We start from the raw sequence: 5,993 nt of genomic DNA, 5'->3' as shown, positions 1-5,993 counted from the left end.
ATGGGGCCTGGACACTCCGAGAATTGCTTGTTGATCATGCCACTTTCTTTGAACCCGGAGCATCTGGTTTCACTGGTTATCTTATCTGGCGCCTTCTGCTGCTGACCTTTGGGATGTGCAGGGCCCTGACCTGCTTCAGCTTGGTCCAAAAATGCTGCCTAGTTCAGACCCAGTCCAAACATCCCAACCTTCTTAATAGTGGTCATGGGCGATGTGTTCTGTCTTAACTACTTCCTGATGAGATAGGGTGAAGAAGAAGGTGATTAAGAGTTGGAAGGTTGGGGCCCAGGTCAGTTGGCAGTAGGCTGTAAGAGAATAAGCTGATTGAAGGTCAGGTTGGACATATTTTTCATTTGTTTCTGCAAAAATTTAAACACACAGAGTTAAAAGTAATAGTATACAGATTATTATCAGAGGTCTTACGAGGGGCATGATCCAGGTCATGACAGGACTTTGAATCCACAAGGAAAGGCTGGTGGTGCCCCACTAATGTTTCTAATTTCATCAGCCATGATGCGGAGCGCTTTAACATTTTATTTAACTACTTTCGACTTATTAATATAGTGTACACACTTTTTAATTAACTGTTAACATATTTAATGCATGACAGTTTTGAAGGGTTACCTATGTCAGGGATGTAAGTTGTTGCAGCAAGGAGGCGAGAGTCGTTGAGTGGAGTTTATGACCAGCTGGAGTTGTTTAAGTTTTGAGTATGCTGTGCCCTAAGGGTGAGTGTGCAGACGTGGGCATGTGGACACATGAATGCAAGTGAGCAAGTTGCACCAATGAGTGTCAGTGGGATTAACAGTCTGCAAACTCCATGCAGAGAAAAGTCATCCTCATCCTGATTTGTGAAGTAACAGATTAGCTGTGGTTGGGCATTGGGCAGTGACAAGGAGGGGATGGGAGAGGCTGATTTGAATTAGTTAGGCTGCAGGTGCGACCTTGTCTGCTCTGTTGCTTCCCCATGTTCCCAGGAAACTGTTAGATAGGGTTCTCTAGAGAGACAAAACCAGATTGCTGATAATTATATATATATATTTATAAAGATAGATATATAACATAAGAAATGAACTGTTAAATTATATACAGAAAGATAGTGGGCATTTGGGCCACTTTTTCATGCAGCTTACTTGTCCCTTCAGGTCCTGCTTTGGCCTGATCTCGTATATACCACTTCCATTTAACAATGGAGTGTTGCTGTGCACGTCCAACTTTATGATTCCGTGGGTCAGACAATACCCAGCTCATGATGGGTAGTTCAGGCCTCATGGTGACTTGGTGGTCCATGGTGAGGTGTTCAGTCTCCACCAAGGCCCAGTAACAGGCCAACAGCTGTTTTTCAAAGGGGGAGTAGTTGTCTGCAAAGGATGGCAGGACTTTACTCCAAAATCTCAACGGTCTATGCTGTGATTCACCAATAGAGGTCTGCCAAAGACTCCACACTGCATCTTTATCTACAACTGACACCTCTAGCACTATAGGGTCAGCTGGATCATATGGTCCCAGTGGCAAAGCAGCTTGCACGGCAGCCTGAATCTGTTGAAGAGCCTTTTCTTGTTCTGGGCCCCATTCAAAATTGGAGGCTTTTTGCGTCATTTGATAAATAGGTCAAAGTAGAACACTGAAGTGAGGGATATGTTGCCTCCAAAATCCGAAGAGGCTTACTAGGTATTGTGCCTCCTTTTCAGTTGTTGGGGGCCCTAAATGCAGTAGTTTATCCTTCACTTTAGTAGGAATATCTTGACATGCCCCACACCACTGGACCCCTAGAAATTTTACTGATGTGGAGGGTGCCTGAATCTTCATTGGGTTAACTTCCCAACCTCTTGTACGCAGATATTGTACAAATGAATCTAGAGTCTTTGACACATCCTCCTTAGTGGGTCTATTCAGCATAATGTCATCAATATAATGGACCAGTGTGACATTTTGTGGAATGGACAGGTGATCAAGTTCCCTTAGGAGAAAATTATGGCACAGGGCAGAAGAGTTGATGTACCCCTGGGGGAGAGTTGTGAAAGTATATTGTTGCCCCTGCCAGGTGAAGGCAAACTGCTTCTGGTGGTCTTTCAAGACTGGTTTTGAGAAGAATGCATTAGCCAGATCAATAGCTGCATACCAAGTCCAGAAGTAATAATTTGCTCAAGCAATGAAATCACATCTGGAACAGCAGCTGCAATTGGAGTCACCACCTGGTTAAGTTTATGATAACCCACTGTCATTCTCCAGAATCCATCTGTCTTCCTTACAGGCCAAACAGGTGAGTTAAATGGGGATGTAGTAGGAATCACCACCCCTGCAGGAATGCGGTACTGCTTTTGGTTTGTGCCTTTCCTAGGCAATGGCGTCCTAATGGTGTCCACTTGACCTTTCCTACCTTGATAGCCCTTATTCCACATTTCAGGGATCCAATATGGGGGTTCTGCCAGTTACTAAGTATGTCTATTCCAATGATGCATTCTGGAACTGGGGAAATAACCACAGGATGGGTCTGGAGGCCCACTGGACCCATAGTGAGATGTACCTGAGCTAAAACTCCATTGATAACTTGACCTCCATAAGCCCTCACTCTGACTGGTGGACCTTCAAAACACTTTGGGTCTCCTGGAATTAGTGTCAGTTCTGAGCCAGTGTCCAGTAATCCCTGAAAAGTTTGATTATTTCCTTTCCCCCAACTAACAAACAGTCACTCTTGTGAAAGGGCATAGGTCCCTTTGGGGAAGGCTAGAAGAAAGACTAACAGTATAGACCTTCAGTGATATAGCAGGGTCCTCCTTCAAAGGGACCCGGCTTCCCCCTCATTCAAGGGGTTATGGGTTTGTAAACTGGATCTGGGAACTGATTGAGTGATTGTGACTGTCTATTCTGTTGTTCACCTGATCTACCATTCTTCTGCCTGTATAGATCACATAAATATTTAGTAGGTTTCCCATCTATTTCATTCCTAGGGACACCATGGCTAAGTAGTCAATGCCATAATTCCACACAAGACAGGTTGCTTTGATTACTACTGAAATCTTGTTGTCTATTATAACCACGCCCACCCTGTCTCTGTTGATTCAGTGCTGACACCTGCCCTCTACAATCACCGGGACCAATCAGCCCCATTGTGGGCAAATGTCGGAATTTGCTTAGGGCAGTGCCCACTGTTAATCCTGGTGCACATAAAATAGCAATTACAAGAGTCTTAAGAGATGCTGGGGCCCACTTCACAAACTTGTTCCTCATGGTTGTGGTAAAGGGTATGTCCTCAGGACACCCCCTTTTTGGGTTTATGGGAATATCCTGATAGATTCATTCCAACATACCAATTTCTCTAAGCTTTTGGATGCCTTCCTCTACAGTGTACCAAGGTAGGTCAGGTACTTGAAGTTGGTCTAATCTAGGGCATCTGGCAGTCCATGCTTCATTGAACCAACCAAATAAAGAATTAGATACTTACCTGGCAGGGGAGATACCATGATCACGAAGGTGGTTTTCCCAGGGCGAGGCTTGTCCATTGCACTCCGGATGTCCTGACCCCTGCGATTTCCCCGAGTGTGGGAAGCTCGACTGTATAATTTGTGGTAGTGGGGGACTGCGTTCGCGCTCTCCCCTGAAAAAAAAGAAAAAGAATTAGATCCTGGCTTAGCCTCTCACGCAGAGACATTGAAAGAAGAGTCTGTGCTTAGGGGTCCCATATCCAGAAACTCAGACTAGCCTCATATTACATTTCATGCATCAGTATCCCACACCCTTAGTAACCATTCCCAGGGATATTGCCCAGGCTTCTGCTTGTACGTATTTGAAAACTCGAGCAGATCTTTATGAGTATAGCATGCTTCTTCTTGGGTAATCATCTTAACCTCACCTTTAGGAGCCTTCTGAGACTTAATTTTAGTGACAGGTCTACCGGAAATAATGGGTGGTGAGGATGTCTCCTGGGTGCTCTCCGCCATATCTTGCGTGGCATCTTCCTCAGGTAATGCTACTGATGCAGCCCCACCTGGCATATCAACTTGAATAGTTTGGCTAATCTGCTCAGGTGTGGATTGTGAATTAATACTCTCAGCTGGGAGGGGTGGATCTATTGACTGGGGTGGGTCAATTGTTTCTAAGGGCTCAATATCCTCCTCTTCTGTATCATCAGCCCATGTTCCCATCCCATGTTTCAGGGTACCAACTTTTCCCAATCAATGCCTTTACTTTGGTTTCAGACACTGCTCTAGATCTGTAATTCAGCTGCCATTGTAATTCAGCCACGCGTATAATGAGACTCTGGACCTGGTTCTCAGCAATGTCAGCTCTTTTACTAGAGGAGAGAAGGCTCTCCTTTGTAGCGCAGATGGAAGTTTTCAAATCCATTATTCTGCACCTGAGGTCACTTCTGAGGCTCTGAGATCACCCCTCTCCTTAATCACACTTTCCATTGTAAGAAGGACCAGCCAACCTGTTTCTCTATACTTGTCATGCTTACAAAATTCCTGCAAAATATCAGAGCCTCTTCTTTAAACAGCATCTCATCTACTGGTGTGCTACTTTAGGTATTATCTTTGCTAGTTCACCCCATGGATTAGTTAGAGTAGCCGACTGATCCATCCTTTGGGGTGTTGAAGTAGCATTACTAGTGCTAAGACTAATCAGGCTGGAGAGCCAATTTAAGAAGCCCATATTTATGAGTTTATTTCTCTAGAAGCACTCCTGGTACCAAAATGTGTTAGACAGGGTTCTCTAGCTAGACAAAACCAGATTGCCGATTTTCTATATATTTATAAAGATAGATATATAACACAATAAATGAACTGTTAAATTATAAAATAGTACAAATGGCTCAGTGCAACTCACTCCCATGAGAGAGTTGTGAGATTCTGGCAGTCCTTCAAGTCTTGAGGGCTGCCAAGTAGTCCTCTGTAGAGAGATTTAGGCTATCCCAGCACAGGCAGCAAACAGCAGGGCAGGTCACCAACCATCAGCCAGGTCACCAACAGTCAGTCTCCAACTCCAGAGATGTACATTCCAATTCTCTGGTGAGGCGGGTCTTAAAGGGGCCTCAAATTACAGCGACACAGTCCATAGGTTAGGTGTCCCTCAGGTAGCATAGCTTGCAAATTGAGGCACAGAACAAGCAAGGCAGCTGCACACTGGTCTGATGATCAAAGAAGGAGAGACAGGAAAGACGAGGCTCGCCAAGTCATTTTTCTCTGCGCCCTTCAGTTAATCCCACTTGTGTTTATCGGCCAGGTTGGCACAATAAACTAACTATCTCAGGAACTATCAGCTTGTTGTTCTTCACATTTCTCACACTGTGATCTTTCCATGAACTCATTCACTTCTTTCTCATCAACTTCTTGGCAAACAGCTTTCTGTACTTTCAAATTTCTTCACATTCTGGCACAGCCAGACATTCAATAATAAGTCATCCAACTCTTTTTCTGAGTTATTTGCAACTTACTCTGACCTTCTGAAACTTACTGTCTCCATCTAGATGTAAACATTCATGAAATGAAAATTGTATTAACTGTCAGCAAAGGGTAAAAGGTCTGTTGGGAGTCACATCTGCTGCATTGCTGCGACCACTCTCGGGGAATATAATGGTTTAGTTATAAGGGAGAAACTGGGGACCTAATGTGGAGTATTTGTTCGCTCAAAGTCAGTGGTGGGAGGTTCTTTATGACTTAGTGTTTATTTAGAGTTAAACTCTGAGTGGTGGTGGTAGGGCACAGGTTTAAACAGCATCAGAACGAGATAAAGTGTGTCTTGGTTGGAGGGAGAGAGAAGTAAAGGGAGTTGGGCTGTGTCTGCTTTAGGACTATTTTAAGGGAATGCTGACAAGCCGGGTTAAGGGGGATGGTGAAAAAGGTACAGTGGAGGGGGGAATGTGGGACAAAAGAGTATAGGGGTCGGGAACTACTGGGTGTATGGGGATAACAGCTTCGTTAATGAGGCGCAGGTCCTGGACCAAGCGATAAGTATTTGGTTTCTTACTGGTATGATTGGAGTGTTGCATGGGG

General features: G+C 44.5%; 1 non-coding gene across 1 annotated transcript; it reads left to right on the top strand.

The window, feature by feature from the left end:
* The first annotated feature begins 3,437 nt into the window (after positions 1-3,437).
* On the top strand, positions 3,438-3,601 carry LOC142452180 (U1 spliceosomal RNA). The gene has a single exon (XR_012785212.1). It is a non-coding gene; the product is annotated as a U1 spliceosomal RNA (small nuclear RNA).
* Positions 3,602-5,993: the final 2,392 nt, after the last annotated feature.

The sequence above is a fragment of the Tenrec ecaudatus genome, chromosome 6, assembly GCF_050624435.1.
Source record: "Tenrec ecaudatus isolate mTenEca1 chromosome 6, mTenEca1.hap1, whole genome shotgun sequence".
Taxonomy (NCBI): domain Eukaryota; kingdom Metazoa; phylum Chordata; class Mammalia; order Afrosoricida; family Tenrecidae; genus Tenrec; species Tenrec ecaudatus.
This window is presented reverse-complemented; position numbering and strand designations above follow the sequence as displayed.